The 20,971-nt window shown below is 41.4% G+C and overlaps 1 protein-coding gene across 4 annotated transcripts in view; it reads left to right on the top strand.

Annotated features, from left to right (window-relative positions):
* Positions 1 to 4,763: 4,763 nt before the first annotated feature.
* FUT8 (fucosyltransferase 8) overlaps positions 4,764 to 20,971 on the top strand; it is a 280,643-nt gene continuing 264,435 nt past the window's right edge. For 2 of the 4 annotated variants that reach the window (XM_055132354.1, XM_055132353.1), the window contains exon 1: positions 4,764 to 4,910. The gene's annotated coding sequence lies outside the window, so the exon portion shown is untranslated. Of the gene's footprint in view, positions 4,911 to 6,051; positions 6,100 to 20,971 lie in introns of those variants that run through there. The other 2 variants (XM_004612349.2, XM_055132352.1) reach the window with 1 other exon arrangement.

Genomic DNA, 20,971 nt, shown 5'->3' with positions numbered 1-20,971 from the left:
TGGATTTGAAACAGACTTTCTCCCTCATATTTTATTGTTGTAGTTACTGTCCTTGGTGTGTCAAGCTGGCTAGATTTATAGCTTTAGACCTGGCAAAAACCTAAATCTATCTAGTCCAACCCCTTTATTTTGCAAATGAAAAAACTACAGCTCAAAATCCACAGAATGATTATCTCAAGGTCATACTTTCTAGCATATAGCAATAACTGGGATTCTCTAGAAGACTGCCTGCAAAATGGAATCCTCTAAGTAAAATATAGAGCACACTAGAAAAAAAAATATTAATACTGTTCCCAGAACTAGTATTCAGTTGTTTCACATGGGTGGAAATGAAAAAATTTCTAAACTCTCTGATAAATAGCTGCTGATGCACTTCCAAAGAGCCTCTTCCACCTTCTCTGAAATCCTATTGCTCTCTCTGCTCTAATAATAGGTTATACATAAAAGGATTGGCTTGAGAATTTAATGATAGAGGTGGAGTTTATCATGGGACTTGACACTCAAAAATATTATACCTTGACTATTATTATTTTTATTGTAGTCATTAATAAATTGGCATTCAATTTCAAATTAGTTCCTACATAACTGTTCACAACTTTGAAAGTGTGATAGCATTTGAATTCATTAACTTTATCTAGCTAATATCTCAATAAAATAGCTATTCTATACTCTGTTTGATTTTTATGTTTTCTACTGTTTTAAGAGTCAACTCTAGGTGCTGGATAATGATAGTACAGTGGGCAAGGCACTTAATCTTGCATGTGGCTTACACAGGTTTAATTCTCAGCATCCCATGTGGTCCCCTGATCCACCAGGAATGATCCCTGAGCACCACTGAGTGTGACCTCAAAATAAAATATTAACAACAAAAGAGTCACCTTTAATACTCAATAGCCCTGATTGATGATTAAGAATTTGACAAAGGTCATAAAAGAAAATCACATGCTGATCAGGCCTTCCTTATTTTTAGTCTAGCAACTCAAGAAGAATGTTGTTAGGTCTTTTGTTGAGCAGAATTTGTAAGTTTTGGGATAAGTTAAGATAGGCCTAGAGCACAGTAAATGAGGGATGGGTTGAGAAAGTAATGGAGCACTTTAAGCAAATATCAGAAATCAGGATTGATTAAAGGCAGAGGGAGGGAGCTTTGGAAAGGAGAAAGAAGATAGAGAAGAGGGCTCATGAAGCAATGGGGCAGAGAAGGGATGGAGACTGAAGCTTTTGGAGAAAACATTATTTTACAGAGGTGTTTTCTGGTGGCCAGTGGTGCTTAGAACTGAGGTTGTTTGGGTGGTTGATCAAAAGATGCAGTTCATCAAAAAAGATTATGTGGGCTTCTCCAGAGAAGAAGGTTGAATGGAATTATATATCTCTGAGATGTAGTCAACCTCAGAATTGGGATTTATGCTGACCTGGGTTCAATTCCTCCATCCCTCTCAGAGAGCCCAGCAAGCTACCGAGAGTATCTTGCCCACACGGCAGAGCCTGGCAAGCTACCTGTGGCATTTTCAATATGCCAAAAATAGTAACAAGAAGTCTCACATGGAGATGTTACTGGTGCCCACTCGAGCAAACTGATGAGCAATAGGATGACAGTGACAGTGACCTTGTCTTTATGAAGTTTATTTTATAGGACTTCTCCCAAATTTCTCTGGCTTGGGGTTTTCTATGTAGTTAAGAGTCTGTTGCTAGAAGAAAATTTCAAATTTCTAGTGGTCCTCTCATGTTATTGTAACAGCATTTTGTTTCTCTTGAAGCTTCTCCTTTTTTAGAGTGCCCACTTTTTTCTGAACGATTTTTCAGTTTCTGCATCTCCAGAGGGGTTTAGTTTTCATGTCATTAGATTACTTCAGGGTAGGTGAGAAGGTAATTTCGTTATTACTTTTAGAAACTCATTTCTGGGAGTTGTCTTTTTCCAGAACTTTTTTTGAGTACAGGGAATTTCACTCTTCATGATTTTTTTCTCTCAGAAATTTTACATGACAAGAGAAAGGCAGAGTTTCAGAAATACTCTTCTCTGAGAGAATGTAGGAAGTATGATTTTTTAGAAAAGAAGACTATTGTGAATTTTGTTGAAATTTACTATTGACCTAGAACTTGTTTATTGCTCCCCCTCCCCCTCCAATGTCATTCCTAGCAGTGCTGGGGGTGCTACTCCCAGCTTTGTGCTTTGGGTGCTAGCTTTGCAGTGCTGGGGATTGTCTTGGCCTCCAGCATGGAAAGCATGTACTTAGCTCATTGGATTATTACTATTGCTCTGACCTGGAATATAATGTGTATGGATTTGTTCTTAAAAATCAGTTGTCCCACATTTATTTCCAGCCTGGAAAACTATTGATAACAGTGATATAACCAATTTCACTTAGCTCCATGGAGTTGGTCCTTGGGGAAGCCATATGTAAAATTATCACATAGACCCCAAAAGTTTTTGTATTATAGTTTATTTATAGCTAGAGTAGGTGCAAGTTGTTCTTGGCTATAGTTCCAGTCCCATGATGTCCTGTGTAAGAAGAAAAGTGTCCAGGCCTCAGGCAGGTCCTAATCTCCTGTTGTTCACACTTTTCGTTTGGTTCCACTGCTCATGCTGAACGGGTTCCATGCTGTTCAGTGCTCTTGATGACTTCTTGGTCTGTTGTTGGAACTCTTTGGTCTCTTGGCTTTCCCTTTGTTCTCCTGGCATGCGCAAATGTGAGAACTGCTGATTTTCTTGCCCTTCACTCAGGGGACAGATATGGGATCAAAGGAAGTAAGTTACTATGTTTTCTTTTATGTTTTAACTATGTCTTCCCTGACCTATTTCAATTGCTTGAATGTTTTCCCTCATGCTGGTGAGATTTAAAATGACCAGTTGGAATTAACTAGGTTTCCTGGCATCCCTCCCAATCTCCTCTTCCATTCCTCCCTAACAATAGGTTGAGAAGCACACTGATTCAACAAAGCAGAGAAAAAAATCACCAAGGATCTGGTTTCTGAGTATATTCCAGAATTACTAAAGTTATATGGTATTTAAATATAAATTATGCAGATACATAAAAATGCACTAAATCCTACATGAGTATTCTAGAACAGGATTTTTTTTTCTTTAAGCAGAAGGAGGTAGAAAAGATTAATATTTAGTTCCTAGGTTTGGGGGAAAGAAACATGAAAGTTAAATAAATAAGAAACTGGATGTTTTGGACAGGGGACATAGCTCAAGTGGCCAAAGTACATGTTTTATACGTGGGAACTTGGGATTCTATCTAGGCCCTGCGTGGTCCTCTAGGCAACATACTGTTTAGACCACCACAAGAAGTGATCCCTGAACAATGAGAAAGGAGTAGCCCCCCTTTTCTTTGGGTCACACCTGGCAATGCACAGGGATTACTCCTGGATCTGCACTCAGGAATTAGCCCTGGTGGTGCTCAGGGGACCATATGGGATGCTGGGAATCGAACCTGGATCGGCTGAGTGCAAGGCAAACACCCTTCCTCCTGTGCTATCATTCCAGCCCCGTGAAAGGAGTAGCCCTTGAGCACTACAGGGTGTGACCCAAAAGCCAAATTTGAAACAAAATAACTGAGGTTTTTAGGAAAATATGCGTTTTTAAATTTGGAGATCTTAAAATAATACACAGGATGGAGAGATAATACAGAAGGCTGGCACCTGCCTTGCATGCAGCAGCTATAATCCTGATTCCAATCCCTCAGCACTGAGTCAGGAATAGCCTCTGAGCACTGCCAGGTGTGACACAACTTCTGTCCCCACCCCCATATTAAACAAGTTCAGCTTTATAACCTTTATTGACATTCGTTATTTTATGATGTTAGTGAAGCAGAAATGGTTCTTTCCCGTCTTAAAAGAACTTAAGTTATACTGTTAAAACATTTTTTTGAAGTGCTGCTTAAACTAAAATATAAATATCCATCTCACCTCTGCCTTCATGACTGATAAAAGAAAATGTTAGCCTTTAATCTTACTATGGTGTAAGTCTAAAATGTCTATTCATTTTCAACAGCCAAAGCTATGTAACCCTCATAGAATTTTGTGATTTATAAGTCTGGTGTACAAATCCCCTTAGCAGAGGGCAGCAACCATTCAGTAGATGATTGCTGAATGACACCCAAGCTCTGAGTTAGAACATAATTCTTCCTCTGCCAGTACTTTTTTTTTTGTATGTGACCTTACACAAGTCACTCTGCAATTCTCTTAATGTTTTCTTCTTACAGAGAGATAACAATCACAGAAATTACTGTAAACTACTTTGTGTGTGTGTGTGTGTGGGGGGGGCGTTTAGTTTAAAGGGCTGACAAATACCAGAGTCAAAAGGTTTAGGAAACCTCCCTTGAGAAGAAACAACTTCTTGAGAGTAGGGTTTCTTCATCTTTGAATTAGCAGTATCTTAATTGTATCGCTGTAGTACAGTTGGCCAATAAGAGTTCAACAAATATCGTAAATTTACGAATGTCATTAGGCAGATTGTAGTCTTGGCAGGTCACTACCACCATAAATCTTTTTTTCTGCGATCCTTATTACAGGTAGCGTCAAAAAGCCACTGCTATTTTCTGGATAAGTTGCCAAGGCATTTACGTAAAGATAGCTAACATCTGGAAAAATAATGCTTGTCTTTAGGGTACCGTTTGGCGTCTCCACCTTTCTGCGCCCCAAGGCTTGGGATCTGGGTCTGGCGGCTACAGGGAAGAGTCCGGTACGGGAAGCTCATCCTCCGGGCCTCTGATTGGCTAGGCTGCACTACACTCACGTTCTTCGCATCTCTGATTGGCCCCCGTGACACGCTCCTCGGCCCGCGACTACTTTGTGTGACCAGGCGGCGCGCTTAGTCCTCCAGCGAGCTGTGTGAGCAGGTCAGCTCTGAGCTGGCTCTTCGGCCCACTGCTCTGCATCGCGGGCGCCAGGAATTCCCCGAGTCCGAGCGGGTAGGCAGCATCCTAGGGAAGAGACTCCCCACGCCCCTCCATGTTCTCTTTCCCGTACTGAATAAACTTCCGCTTAGGCTGTTGCAGCCGCGGGTCGGGGGAAGAGGCCAGGCATCGAACTCAGGCTCTCGTGGGGTGTCTTGATGTCGGAGTGACTGTGGAGCACACAGTTCTCTCAAGATAATACTGAGTTTCGCTAGGCATCGTGTAGGAGCGCGATGCCATCCTCTGATCGCACTGTGCTTCGGGAACTGAGCAGCAGCGACCACTGCTTAAAAAAAAAGTAACTCGGGAACCGGCCGCAAACCTTTAGGACCGGTGCTCCTGCGGGTCGCGGGCTGAGCAAGCACCCGCGTTCGGGAGACTACGGCATTCCCGGGAGGTGGCGCTCCTGGGAGTGGAGAGCGGGGCTGGACTCGCGCCCCCTCAGCCTCCGGCCTGCAGGCGGTAGAGGGCGGCCTACGCTCGCGTACGAGCCGGCGCCCGAGCGCGCAGCTGCCGCTCAGCCGCAAGTCTCTCAGTTTCGCCGTGGCCCCGCGGATCTGCCTGGCGGTGGATGCTGCGGCTCGGTTCACCGCCGGGCGCCCGGAGAAGGGGGCGCAGAGAGAAGCCCTGGCACTTGCCAGGGTCGCTGTAGGTGGCGGCGGTCGGCGCATGCGCGCCCTCTCCCAGACGCCTGGCACGCCGAGGGGCGCGCGCCCCCATTCGCGCGCGCACGCCTGCGCTAGCCGAGGCTTCCCCGCCTGCGCTTGTTGTCAGAGCCGCTCCGGCGCGTGCGCGCGTTATCTCCGGCGGACCCGAGTAGCCGGGTTCCCTCAGCTCCAGGCCCCCGCCCCCCCTTTCCCAGCCTCTCGCCCCCCCCCTCCCTCGGCTGTCCCCCTCTTCGCGGAATGGGGCTGGCGCTGCTCGGGGTCGCGCGCCCTGGACCGGGATCGCTCTTGGGCTCGCGCTGTCAACGACTGCCCGTCTCGCGCCGCCCCGCGCTCTCCCTCAGTCAGTGGCGCCCAAGGCTCCGTTAAGCGGCGGCGGCGGCGGCGGTTCCTGTTTCCGTTTCTCGCTCTCCCTTCGGTCGGGAGTAGCATCCTCCACTCCGCCTCCCCTCCCACTCCCCCAGTGCGGGCCAGCTGCGGCGGAGGGCTGTGGCGGCGGCGGCCGGGGACGGCGGAGACCGCCTGTGCTCCCGCCTCGGGTAAGGGCTGGGGAGCCGGGCCCCTGCACCTCGGGGTCTGGCGCGGGGCGAGCGCGGGAGCGGAGGGGGGCTCCGCGGCTGTTGGCGGGGGGGGGGGGGGCGCGGGGGGAGGCTGGCGTTGCTCTTTCTCCTCGGACGACCCCCCTCCGGGCCTGTTGCTGCAACTGCTGCTGCTTAGCCAGCGGCTCTGGGAAAAGTGGGGAGGGAGCCCCCGGGACGCTCGGGCGGGTGCCTTTGTGCGGCCTGGGGGGCGCCCGCGGAGCGGGATGAGGGGCGCCCGTCGCGCGGACCCCCAGTCGCGCGGACCCGGGCAGCGCCTTCTCGCTCCGGGCAGCAGAGGACAGAAGCTGGGGGGCGGGCGGGGGCGGGGAGCGGCTCTCTCTCTCTCCTTCACACCCACCTGCTCTTTCTCCGGTCACTTGGTCCCCGGAGTCTCTGTGGGGACTGTGGGGCGGAGGCAGGCGGTGCCTTCTGGGCTCTCGTGAGGGGGTGGGTGCTCGGGCTAGAAGGCAGCGGGTGGACCCGGTACCGGGGCGTGCGCCCCTCAGGGACCCAGTGCCGGGACACTTAACGGCGAGATTGGCCCCCCTGCACCCCTCGCACCCCGTTTTTGATGTGGGAGAGGATGAGCTGGCGCCTCTCTGAGCGTCTCAACTTCCTTGGGAGGGTTAGATGAGTCGGTTGGATCAGTTGCAGGAGGCCGGTGGTGCCTGTGAGCGGGTCGTGGGGTGCAGCACCTGCTCTCCCGCCGGGGGATTGCCATCTTCGCCCTCATCGGGGCAGAGACGCAGTGCATTTCGAAGTTAAAGGGCAGTGTCATAGTTAGGCTCAGCCCTGGGCAGTGGCGAGCGCTTGGCCATGTAATAGCCTTTTCATTGAGGCCTTCACGAAAGGCATGGACAGGTGGTGATTTTTCTTCCTGTGTTAGGATTAGTCCGAATCAATTAACAGCTGATTTAAGCTAACTGAAAAATATGGATCTAGGAAAGGCAGCAAAAGCGATCTACCATTTCCAGTAGATAGCTCCAAACTTGAAGGCAACACAGAGCAAATTTCAGCAAAAGTTTTCTATCAGTTTAGACTTAAAGCTCATCAAAAGTGACTGAACTTTGGCTTGGCTCTCTTCAGAAACTGTAGGTAATGTTTATAGATTTTTTTCCTGCCCCCCCCCACCCCCCACGTTATTTCTGGGGTTTGCTTATTTTCTTAGTTAGATTTAAGTTTCACGTTTCGTGAATTCTAAGGGGTTCATATAGAAAACATTTTAGAAAAAAATTAAACTTTGTTAGAGCTATGCGGAAGTAATGAAGTTGTATTCTCCCTTTAACTGGAACGTAAATACCATGCCAGATATTAAGACTATATTGCTAGCTTTGTGAAATACATCATAAACTTGTATTGGAAGTATTAATTACTTGATTTATAAATGTTACCTTTAGTTCTTAGTCTAAGGTAGATAATAAGATGTTTGGAATTGCAATTGTTTTTTAAAGCATAAAATGTATAGACATAGGAAGTTAAAAATCGATATAGGATTATAGAGGGATTGTTTGGAGGGGTGGACTTTCTCTGCTTTATGAACTGAGAATTCTACTTGGAGAGCTGGACAGCTGGAATGAAAATTGCATAAATTACAAAAAAGATCAAAAGTAATATTCATGAAGGGCATATTGTAGTTTATTAGTATAATGATTCAAAACAGTTCTCATAAAGCAGCATTGTATCTTGGGATACTCTTAAATGTAAAACAAAGTCACTTGTTTTCCTACAAATCTTTTAAAATGCATAGAATTAAAAAAATTATTCCATTCTACAATGTTTGGTTACAATTTTTTAACCAGTTATTTTAAGAAATTGGGATGTGTTTAAAAATGGTGAGTTTTGAAATTTGCGGTGTTTTGAAAAAATTTGTGTTTCTTGTTTATTTTTTTAAGTGCAGTTTTATTAGTAGGTTGGTCTAGAGGGGGAGCTAGTGCCAAAGCAAAAGGTAGCTTTTAATATATGTTTAAACACCCCAAACCAAAATTTTACTTCTAGAAGAAACAAAATTTAAATTAAGAGTATGGGGGTTAATAAGAACCTCTTTGTGTACATTGTTGTTTGTGATATATGTGTATATATTTTATACATATACTATTACAAATTAATTGAAAATTCTTTTATGATCAGAATCATGAAAGCAAAGGCATAAGGTTTATTAAACTTACTTAAATCTCTGAAAATATGCCCCTTCCCCCAATTTAGAGTTGTGATAGTGTTTTAGGCATTTGTTCCTTGCATCAAAAAGGAAGGAGTTTTGACTGTGCAATTTGTATAATTTCATTTTTTCCTTTAGATTTTTGTACAGGCAAATATATAAATTGTGTGATAAAATGGGTATTTACTGAAAGTAAAATGAGGAATGGACCCTTTAGACATCTGGAGAGCAGAATTAGCAAGGTCACTTCTTCCCTTGGATCTCCTGCAATATAATGCAGTGTCCAGCTGATGTACTAATTTGAACTTGTGGCTTTGAATATGAAGCAGTTATTTTTTGGCCTGTGGCACTTTGTCTTTTTTTTTTTTTTAGTGTTTTAAACTATAATTGGGTATGTGAATTTACTTCTCACAGTTCACATATTCTTTCAATTCAAAGCTAGGAATGGATAATGTACACACTAAAATCTTTAATTTTTTAAATATAGTCGTTGGGCTCTTTACTTTCCATTGCTTTTTATTATTTAAATGAAATTTCAGTGTGTATAAAATAATAGATTGTTTAAAAGAAATTATGTGAGCTACAGAAGTGTGAGGTACTTATTATTTTTTAGCCATTATATATAATTTTTTAATAAGTGTTTTTAAGAAACCTGCCTCGTCTCAACCTTCCTTTTTGTTTACATTCCACTCATCTACCTTCATACAGCTTAACCTACTCCTCATTATCCCACAATTTTCTCTTTGGTATACAGGAATCAAACCAATAAAATGAACTGTTTTACTTTTCCTGGCATAAGGTTTTTTCCCTTTGATTAAATGGCTTGTTAGCAGCTCTACAGTATTGTAAACATATAACGTATAAATTTTATATTTTTTACCTTTTTCTTTAAATCGGCAAAAATCAATTAGGGACTGATTGGATTATGTCATATTGAGTTACTCAGGCTTTTTTCAGAAAGTAGAATTACAGAATTAAGTTAAATTTAAAAATTAATTTATTTTCTTTGTGAGGAAATCTGGGGTCTCACACATGAAAGGTGAATGCTTTACCCCTGAACTATATCCCTGACCCCTTCATTTTTTTTTAAAAAAACAATTTATTGGCCAAAATATTGGCCTGATAATACTTCATTTAATATTTATTTAAAATACTTTTTTTGTGGTAAGCTTCTTGGTCAGAAATGACATGCTTTCAATTTTAAGATTATATATAATTTTTGCTTGAAATAAGTGTTTCAGGTGTGCATTATTATAAATCAGTGCCTGAATGTATGTACTAAATTTACTTCATTGCTATATGACCAGTTATTTTACTTTATAATTGACCCATTTTTTTTTTTTCTTTTGGGGTTTGGATCACACCTGACACAGCTTAAGGGTTATTCCTGGCAAAGTGCTTGTGAGACCATGTAGTGCTTTGCCTGAAACCTGGGTCTTTAGCACGCAAAGCGTGTGCAGTAGCTCTTGAGCTATCCCCATGACCTGAGATGTTACTTTTTTTTTTAAGTGCTAGAAAGGGATGGGGGTGGTTCTAGGAAACAAACTCAGGCCTTGTGTATGCAAGGCAAGTGCTCTACAACTTAGCTCTACAGCATTTCTGACCTAATTGATTGACAAATTAAACCATTATATGACAAATATTGATGTAGTCCAAACTCCCCTTTGCTGTTATTTTCTTTTGTGCTGGTTTTGTGAAATAACCTTTTATTGAAGTGTTGGACTAAATCGTTAAGATCCAGAGACTGGAGAGATATTAGGTGCTTACCTTACATTCACTTGACCCAGCATCCTGTATGGTTCCCCTAGTACTGCCAGGGGAATGATTCCTGAGTGCAGAGTCAGGAGTAAGTCCTGAACAGAGCAGGATATGGCCCAAAATCTCAAAACAAACAAACAAACAAACAAACAAAAAAATCCAAAACCCCAAGTGGACCCTGTTGTAAATATTGACCTAAACTGTAAGAATTAAATAAAAGCAGGGAGTGTATTATCACCACCAGAAATACATGAAGTAAACAATATTTTAAAAAGTTCACTACTGATATGCTTTTCTTATTGTTTCTTAGAATTGGGGTTTTAAAATTTGTTTTTCCAGGGTTGGAGGGAGAGTACAGGTGGATAGGACACTTGCCTTGCAGCCATCTCTGGGGTTTGATTCCCAGAGCACTGCCAAGAATAATCCTTGAGCTACAGTGTTCCAGGTGTCCCCTAAACCCCATCCCTGCCCCCAAACTTACTTTTCCAATGGGATAAAGTGACTAAAAAGGACTTAATGCCTAAATTAAAAAAAAAAAAGTTTTCTAACTTAAAAGAAGGGCCTATAGTATATTTATGTTTAGATGATATGGGGCCAGAGATATTAAGGTATCTCTGACTTAAGGTACTTGCCTTGCAGGTCGCTGCAGCAGCAGTGGCCCTGGCTCAAGTCCAGAGACCTAGGTACCAATGTTTAGTCCCCTGAGCACTGCCCAAGGGTCAGTCCTGAGCACAGAGCCAGAAATAACCCCTGATCACTGAGTGTGGTTCAAAAACAAAAATAAAAGATCAGTTTTGATGACTGTTTTTAGTATAAACAAGGTTCACTATAAAATTGCTAATAAAATATTGATAATTTAGATGTAAGTGGAAAGTTAAGCTAATGCTTATTTTAGGATTTTTTTCCCCTTATTTTAGGATTTTGCGTTATGAGAAACTCTATGAACTTTAATGCCGTGGTTTAATTGTTGTTACTGTTTTATTATAAGTGAACAAAAGTAAAATGAAAATGAAAGTCTTACTTGATTTACCTCAAACACACAGCTAAGACAAACCTATTTTGTGTCTATGTAGATTTTATTTAATTAAGATTGTTAATGAACCATGAGTGAGTTTGAATTTTTAAAAATTTTGTGCTTAGTTATTTGTAACCCTTAAATGAGATATCAAGTCCCATTAATACCTGAAGCCAGAATAACTATGTCTGTAGTAAAATCAGTATTTTCAAACATTATTTACATCAATCTTATAATAGAAATCCTAACTTTGTTATTTTAAGTTAGCATTTCATAATTTATTCATAATTGTGAATTTATTCATAATTATTCAGAAATTCACAATTAATTCCATAAATTAATTTTTAAACTAAGTTTGATTTCAAAAATATAATTGATTATAATAGTGATAAATTAAATATATAGAATTTGTAGTTTCTATATTGCATCCATTGTGGGTGATGTTGGATCTTTCAGTGAAGAGAGGGATATTGGAAAGTCAGAGGGTGTACTGGTTGATAAACCTGCCTTATTTGGAGGTGAGGGAGAGTACTTCAGGGTTTTTTCCCCCCCTTTCTTTCACATCTTCTGTTGTCCTCTTTTTCTGAACAGTAGTAAGAAATGTGGAACTTGATAGTTTTTATAATATATTTTTCATAGAATTTGTAGAATTTTCTGGCAAAACATTAACTCTTGTGTTATTTTTATTATAGTGATTATTTTTCCTTTTGAGACAGTAGGCAAGAAAGCAAAAGACCTTTAGTTGGTATAGGTTTATTGTATTTATTACAATTATTTTATTTATTCATCTATTTAGGGTTTTGGTGGTACTTAGAAGCTATTCCTGGCTCTATGTTTGGAGTTAGCTCCAGCATTGCTCAGTTAACATTTTAGTACCAAGGGTTGAATTTGGGTTTCTTGGATGTGAAGCATACACTCAGTCTTTGAGTTCTCTCTGATATTAAAAACTATAATTTCTTTCGGTAGGGGGCACATGCTGTTGCTGAAGCCTTGGTTCTTTGCTTAGGGATAACTTCTGGCAAAGCTGAGGACCATATGTAGTGCCAGATTGAACTGGTGTTGGCTGTGTGCAATGTAAATGCCTTATCCTCCATATAAAGATGTGTAGTACTATCTGACGCCCCTCCCCCTTTTAAAAAAAATATCATGTGAAAAGGGATATGGAGATAATGACTCATTGTTTTTTTTTTTTTTTTTTTTTTTCTTTTTGGGTCACACCTGGCAATGCACAGGGGTTACTCCTGGCTTTGCACTCAGGAATTACCCCTGGTCATGCTCAGGGGACCATATGGGACGCTGGGATTTGAACCCGGGTCGGCCGCGTGCAAGGCAAACGCCCTACCCGCTGTGCTATCTCTCCAGCCCCTAATGACTCATTGTTAATGGTCCTATTTCAGTTTACATTATTACTCTACTTAATATATCATAATCCCCTCTTCCAATTTTCTGGAATGCATTCTCGTGTTTATTTCTCTTTTCATCTGTGGAGTTTCTGACTACAAGAAATTAAATAGTTTTAGACCATTTCTTTACCTTTGTGTGTGTCATTGCAGAAATAAAATGTAGAAAAATACTGTGTCCATTGAAAAGAAATGTTAAAGTAAAATGAACAATATTCCCTATGCATGGCTATACTATTAAGCCAGTTCAGAAAGTGTGTATTTAATAATTAGGACACTAATCATTTGAGAACTGTCTTCAATTTCTGTAGCACATGGAACTGTATGTCAGTAGCATGTGGTATTGTATCAGTAAAAATTGTATTATATTTTTCATGTCTTGAGTTATTTGACTACTTACTTCATTATTAGCAAATGCCAAAAGATTATAATTTTGAGCATGCATACTCTTTATAATTAAAGTTTTATTTATTCTTTGGCTGCACCTGGACTGGCAGTACTCAGTGGGTGCTTTTGACTTGGTGCTCCAGGCTTGCTCCTGGTGGTGTTCATTCAGAGGACCATGCAGTAAACTGGGATATAAAACAAACTTCAGTATGGAAAGCATGTGCTCAGTTCATTGAACCATTTCTCTGGCCCTGCAATTAACATTTAAGCAGATAAACGGTTTGCTTTCCTTTTACGTAAGTTTCCTATCTCATCCCTTGCCCCTCTCCCTCTGTTGATGATTGGGGGTCACAACCATACTTTTAGAGTTTGCATTTAGTTAAGTATGGTGCTTATTCTGGTTGTAACTACTCAGAGGGGGTTCTTTCTATGTTTATACGGGCTCTCCAGGGGTTGTATTCTTAAGTTGTTTAGTTGTGCTCACTGAGGTTGTAGCCTTTAGTAGTTGTAATGCTTCTACATACTTGACTGCAGTACAACTGGAAATTGCTTGTGGCACAGCTGGCGAATGCAGGGGCCAATACCAGGGATTGAATGTGTGACCTTATGCTTGCAAGGCACTTAAGCTTGCAAGACTTCAGCCAGTGAGTCATTTCCTGGCCCGGGGTTTCAGATTTTTTTTTTTCTCTTTAGAAAGTATAGTGAAACTCAAGAGATTAGGAAGGTGATAGTTGAAATTCTTGAGGCTGAAAGAACTTTCCTTAGCCTCAGTAAACTGATCCTTAGTAACTTGTGAAATGAAGGTATATTGAATAATCCAGACTGATTCCTCTGATAAAATTACAGACAGCTGGGTCTGTAGTTTAGTAGACTGGAGCATATGCTTTGCATGCAGGAAGCCTGGGTTCTATTTCCAGCCTTGCTTAGTTCTACAGCATTGGCAGTAGTGACCCCTAAGCTCTGTGCTGAGAGTGACCAAAAAATTTTGCAGCCTATGGTAAAAGACAAAAGATATGACAGACATATGGGCCTCCATTAATTATTATTATTTTTTAAAGATGCAAGCAGTAGAAATACTAGCTTGATGCCTCATATAGGCAAAAAAGTATCCATAGGATAAAAGATTATTATGCCATAAATGCTGAGTAAGCAGTAGAGATGTATACCTGTTAAGGATGCACAAATAATAAGCTACAGAAATTTGCTAGGTGGTTAGGAATGGATTTGCTTAATAAAAATGACTAATAGTGTTCGGTTATAATGACACAAAGGTGTCTTAAAAATAAAGTTACCATTAGATTCTTTCAGAACACATGTATTGCATGACAGACAAAACTGTTTGCAGAGGCCTAGTTAGGGCAGGTTATACAAAAAGAAAGTAATGATCCATAATAAAGTTTTCATGTGAATGGTGTGCATATTTACTATGTATATATTTATGCAGTAAGTATCACTTTCTGGCAAGTAAAGGTCAGAAAGAAAGTGTAAGTTTTAGAAAGTGAAGGGCAAAGAAAATTTTGAAGTTTCTTTGTATTTCAGTGGTATTTTTGGTATATTTCTTAAAATCTCTATGAACTTAAAGCTGAGGTATGATTTCCTTCTTATACTTTTCAAAATGGCTTTATTGAAGTTCATCATAACGTTCACAGTTCAAGTGAATTACATGGTTGTGCAAGAGTTATCATAATACAGTTTTAGAAAACTTATCTTCAAAAGCTTATTCTGGGCTGGAGAGATAACTTAAAGGGCTAGTGCACATTGTTTGCTTGCAGGAGACCTGGGTGCAGTCCCCAGAATTGCATGGTTCTCTGAGAAATGCCAGGTGTGACCCAAAATAACACTGTAGCACTGTCATCTCATTGCTGTTCATTGATTTGCTTGAGTGGGCACCAGTAAAGTCTCCATTGTGAGACTTGTTACTATTTTTGGCATATTGAATACCCCCCAGGTAGCTTGCCAGGCTCTGCTGTGCAGGTGGGATACTCACGCTAGCTTGCTGGGCTCTCCGAGAGGGGTGGAGGAATCAAACCCAGGCCGGCCGCTTGCAAGGCAAACACCCTACCCACTGTGCTATAGCTTGAGTCCTAAAATAAATAAAAGTCACTGTCACTGTCATCCCATTGCTCATTGATTTGCTCGAGCGGGCACCAGTAACATCTCCATTGTGAGACTTGTTGTTACTGTTTTTGGCATATCGAATATGCCACAGGTAGCTTGCTTGGCTCTGCCCTGCAGGGGTTATACTCTCGGTAGCTTGCCGGGCTCTCCGAGAGGTGTGGAGGAATCGAACCCAGGTCAATTGCGTGCAAGGCAAATGCCCCACCAGCCCCCCCAAATATTAAAAAAATAAAAAGAAGAAAGAAAAAAAACCCTCTGTTCTCTTTGAGATGTCTGTGAGCACAGCCAGGCACCCCGGCCCCTCTGTTCTCGAGAAGCAGACGCCCCCCACTCTTCTCTCAGCCATTCCTGCCCAAGCCTCTGTTCACTGTCGCCTGGCCCTCTGGGACCTTTCCTCCACAGCGATCGGTTCAGGACAAGCCATGCTCCAAGCAGGAGCTGTCATCCGGAAGACACTGTGATCCCCGAGCGATTTTTTGAGCATGCGGAAAAGTGTTAGGACAGTTCTAGAAATGAGAGGGCTGTGGGAAGTAGAGGAAGTGCTGGAGTCTGGGACACGGTACCCGAGAGCCAGGAGACCACACAAAGGACTGGTACCGAGTACCACCGGGAGTAACCTGGAGAGGACGTCGGGACAGTAACCTTTAGGTCGCGTAGCAGCTGGCTCACTGAGGCTCAGACACCCTCCCTGGGGGGTATTCTCAGCATGGGGCACCTTCTGCGCCTGTGCTTCGCTCCCCCAGGGATCGAGCCTTGTAGGCGATGCCTTGGGGTCTGCATGGAGCTAAATGGCACGAGGGGTGGGGGAGTGTCTCGAGGGGGTTGCAGAGCATCCGCCCAAGTATGCAGGAGGCACCACCTGCAGCTAGGGGACCGTTCTGGAGGGTCACACGTGGGCAGCACCAGTTGCCGACAGACCCCCACGGAGGCCGGAATAGGTGTCTGTACCCCTGAGCAGAGTGGGAAGGCAGCTCCTCGATGCAGGCCCGACTGGCCCTGAAGGGAAGCACAGCCACTAAGCAATGCCGAGGGCTGCCTGCCCACCGGGTCTCTTCTCTTAACATTAGAACCCCGAGTGTTTTCCTCACACATCCTGACCTTCACTGGCGGCAGGTTCTAAACCAAAGGGCATTTCCCACAGAACCCTGCCTGGCCCTTTGGAATCTTCATGCTGAACTGCAGAGGCAGCTTTAAAATTTTTTTTTTTTTTGCTTTTTGGGTCATACTCAACGATGCTCAGGGATTACTCCTGGCTCTGCACTCAGGAATTACTCCTGATGGTGCTCGGGGGACCCTATGGGATGGCAGGGATTGAACCCAGGTGGGCCGTGTGCAAGGCAGACGCCCTCCCCTCTGTATTATCATTCTGGCCCCGAGGTGGCGTTTTTGTTTGTTTTTCTTTTGGCCATACTCAGGGGTGTGCCAGACCCTCTGTGCTGAGAGGACCAGGGACCGATCAGGGGCCCAAGGCAGTCGAAGCAAAGTGGTGGCCGCTCCGGCCTGACAGGGGCAGGTTAGGGATGGAAAGCCAGAGATGTCACAGAGGGGCCAGTTGACCCTCAAGTGGCCAAGCACAGCCCTCCTGTGTGAAAGGGCCTGGTCGCACCCTGGGCACCCCCTGTCCAGCTCAGCTCCCAGCACCCTCGGGCACAAGTGCTGCGAGGCTTAGTTCTGGACCTCCAAGCCCCGGGAAAAGTATATAATTAAAAAATAATAACAAAGATTCCTTTTGCTCGTTTTACTAATTCCTGCTTATATCTTCATAAACAATCATAGATTTGCTTTGTTTTTGTGTATAGTTTTGCCATTTTTAGCAATTTGACTTGAATGGAGTAACACAGTATAAATTTTCTTCTGCGTTAGGTTCCTCTTTTAATATTATTTAATAACTGAATAGGGAAAGTAGAAATGCTTTGAATTTGGTGTCAGGACACTTGGATATTAGTATTGCATATATGAGTATTGTATATAAGCAGTTGTATAAATTTGGTTAAGTTTTGTCCTTTGGAATTCTACTTTTCCACAAAATAAATAATTTTGAGGACTAGAGAGATATCTCAGGTGCCTAGTTGGATCCCAGGCACCACATTATATCTGTTGCCCCTTGCCAGGTGTGGTCCTGGTTAACACTGACCTTATCATTAGTGTGTCCCCTATTAAAGAACCACTGGGCTAGGGATATAGCTTAGGGTCATGGTACATGCCTTGAATGTGAATGTATGAGACAGGGTGTTTGATATCTGGCACCATAATGGACTTTCGTCTCCTAGCAATGTCAGATGTATCCCTGAAGGCCCCCAATACCACTGGGTTCAAGTAGCACTTCATTGCCAGGTTCTAGCATTGATCTATCTGGTCCTGTTAGCTGATTATCACAGGGAATACTCCCAAAAGTTGAATCTCAAAGCTTTTTATGTGTTAACAGCATTTTAGGAAAAGTATAGGACTTAAAATTTTTTTTTACATATCTCATTTTATTAGGGCACAATGATTTATAATATTTTTTCCCTTATGATAGTAATTTGGGCACTAAGGTTTGTAATCTGTTGGTAGGATTTCATACATGAACTGTTTTAACATCACACCCTTCACCCATATACCCACTTTTCCTGACCATTTTCTCTGTATCCTCACCTACCCTCCCCACCCATGGTAATCTTCTTATTGAAGACAAGTTTTCAGTTTCTGTTGTTTTTGGACATTTGTTTTTCTCCTATTCTGCTTCCTCATATCCTGCATATAAGAGAATTTTGCATTTGTCCCTCTCCATCTGACTGACTTCACTCAACATGAAGTCTCCTCCTCATCCACATGACAGAAAATTTCATTTGATTTTTTCTACAACTTAATAGTACCCCATTCTATATATGTATCAAAGTTTTCTTTATTCATTCACCTGGTCTTGTAATTTGATTTCAAGAATTGGGTTGCTTCCAGATTTTAACTAATGTGAATAGTAAACACAGGAGTGCAGACATCTTTTTGTAGTTGAATTGTTGGTTCCTTGGGATAGATGCCCAGATGTGAAATTGTGGGGTCATATGAAAACTCAATTCCCAATTTTTTGAGGAGTGTTCATATTTTTTTTCTGCAAAGGTTGGACCACTCTACCAGTGGTAAATGAGGATCCCGTTTTCCCCACATCACGACCAGTACTGGTTGTTTTTATTCTTTATGTGTGCCAGTCTCACTGATGTGAGATGAGATCTCATTGTTGTTTTGCATTTCTCTCATAATGAGTGATACAGAGCATTTTTTCTTATACCTTTTGGCCATCTGTATGTTTTAAAGCAGGTTTCTGTTTTCTTCATCAAATTAAAAAATTTTTTTGGAGAGTTCTACTAGCACTTTATATATCTTGGTTATCAACCCTTTATATGTTGGATGGCAGTAAAATATCCTTTCCCAGTCTGGGGTGTCTTTTTTATTCTGGCCATCATTTCCTTTGTGGTACAGAAACTTCTTAGTTTGATAGAGTTCCATTTGTTTATTTTTGTTTCAGATTGTTTGGCCTGTACTTTAGAATCTTTGAAGATAACCTGTTTTCAATGTCAAGAAGTGTTCTGACTGTGTTTTTCTCAGTATATGGATTCAGGTCTGATATGAGGTCTTTAATCCATTTTGATTTCACTTCTGTGCATGGCATTATAAAGGGATAAGAGTTCTTTTTTTTTTTTTAATGTGGTTAATTAGTTTTCTTAGCACCATTTTTTTGAAGAGGCTTTCCTTGTTCCACTTCATATTTTTTGTTTCTTTATAGAAGATTTACTGTCTTCCTATCTTTTTTTTTTCCCTAGAATTGCTTTGGCTTTTCTGGGGATTTCATTGTTTCATATAAATTTCAACAACCTTTGATTTACATCTTTAAAAAAATGTTTATTTTTGTAGGGACTGCATTGAATCTGTGGTGCTTTGGGCAGGATTGTCATTTTGACAGTATTGGACTGTCCAATCTATGAACCTGGGATGTTTGTATTTTGGAATGTCCTCTTTTATGTACTTATTTTTTTTAATAGCATTTATAGGTTTCTTTGTATAACTCTTTTGCCACTTTTGTTAAGTTAATTTCCAGGTCCTTGACTTCTGAGGCAGAATTGTGATTTTTTTTTTTTTCTCACAACTGGCAGTACTTAGGTATTCACAGGACCATATGGAATGCTGGGGATTGAACCCAGGTTGGCTGAGTGCAAGGCAAATGCCCTACCCACTGTACGACTGCTCTGGTCCCAGTATTGATTTTTTAAAATTTCTCTTCTAATGCATTATCTTCGTTTATGAAACCCATGAATTTCTCTGATTCATGATTTTGTAACCTGCCACTTTACTGTATAGATCTATTGTTTCTAGGTGCTCGTTTGTAGAGTTTTCAGGATTTTCTTAGTATCGTCATACACATAGAGTGGGAATTTAATTTCTTCTTTTCTGGATATCCTTAATACTGCTTTTTTGCCTAATTGCTATGGGTAGGAGTGATAAAATTGAGCATCCTTGTCTCATACCTGAATATTGAGTAAAGGCTTTCTCAGCTTTTTGTTTTGAATATGATGTTTGTTATGGGCTTATGATAATGGGTTTTCTATTGTCTACAAGAGACACATAGGAACAATCAGGGAAAACTCAAGCTCAAAGTTAAAGGATGGGAAACAGTATTTCAAGTGAACAGTCTATTTAAAAAGGCTGGGGTGGCCATACTCATATCAGACAACATAGACTTCAAATTAAAAGTCATAAGGGACAGAGATGGTCTTTTCTTAAGGACCAAAGGATTTGCACATCACGAAGAACTCATACTCTTAAACATTTATGCACCTAATAATGGACCATCAAAATACTTGAGATAACTAAAAGACCTGAAGGAAGATATTAATAGTAACACAATAGTGGGAGCTTTCAGCACTGCTTTGTCATCTCTGGATAAATAAACTGAACAAAAAACTCAACAAGAAAGCACTGGTGTTGAAGGAAGAAATGGGCTTAGCAAACAAATACAGATCACTACATTCCTCCCAAAGTCAAATACATATTCTTCTCCAGTGCAAATGGAACATTCTCCAAGGTAGACCTCATATTGGATCACAAAACATTCATCCTTAAGAAGAGAGAAATTGTATCAACAGTCCTCTCAGCACGATGTGTTGAAAATGGACATTAAACACAAAAAGAAGCAAGCAAAAAAAAAAAAAAACTTGGAAATCAAAAGATACCCAGAAAAAAATGACAATGAAGATACGAACTACCAGAACATATGGGACACAACAAAAGGCATGTTACGAGAAACATTTATAGCAATGCATGTGCTCATTAGGAAACAAAAAAAAAAAGGCCCACATAAATGGATTGAATATACAGCTAAAGCAGCTAGAAAAAAACCCACAGGAAGAACCTAAACCCACAGAAGAAAAGAAATAATAAAACTTAGAGCGTAAATCAAAATGAAAATTAAAAAAATAATCTAAAAGATAAATGAAATCAGCTGATTCTTTGAAAGAATAAACAAGATTGACAGATTCTTAGCCTGACTTAGATAACCCTGTAGTAAACTGAGTCAGAAATGAAAGAGGAGAGGTCACAGCAGATGCAGAGATTCAAAGGATCAGAGATTACTTCAGAAATCTTTATGCCAAGAAACTGGAGAAATCTAGAGGAAATGGATAAATTCCTAGATTTCTGTAACCTTTCAAGACTGAATCAAGAAGAAACAGAACAATAACAATAAAAGAAATAAAAATGGTAATAACAAATCTTTCCCCCTAAAAAGTTCTGGTCCAGATGGGTTTACTGGTGAGTTCTTCCAAACTGCTCAAGAAGTACTAATCTTAATCTTTTTCAGGCCCTTTGAAAAAGTTGAAGAAACAGGGACCCTCCCCAGAAGTTTATATGAAGGAACGTTAATAGAAACAAAAGGCAGACAGAGACATGACATAAAAAGAAAATTATAGACTCTGATAAACTCTAATAAACATGAATGCCAAGAACCTCAACAAAATCTGATAATAC

This window comes from Sorex araneus, chromosome 3 (genome assembly GCF_027595985.1).
Source record: "Sorex araneus isolate mSorAra2 chromosome 3, mSorAra2.pri, whole genome shotgun sequence".
In the NCBI taxonomy this organism is placed as follows: domain Eukaryota; kingdom Metazoa; phylum Chordata; class Mammalia; order Eulipotyphla; family Soricidae; genus Sorex; species Sorex araneus.
This window is presented reverse-complemented; position numbering and strand designations above follow the sequence as displayed.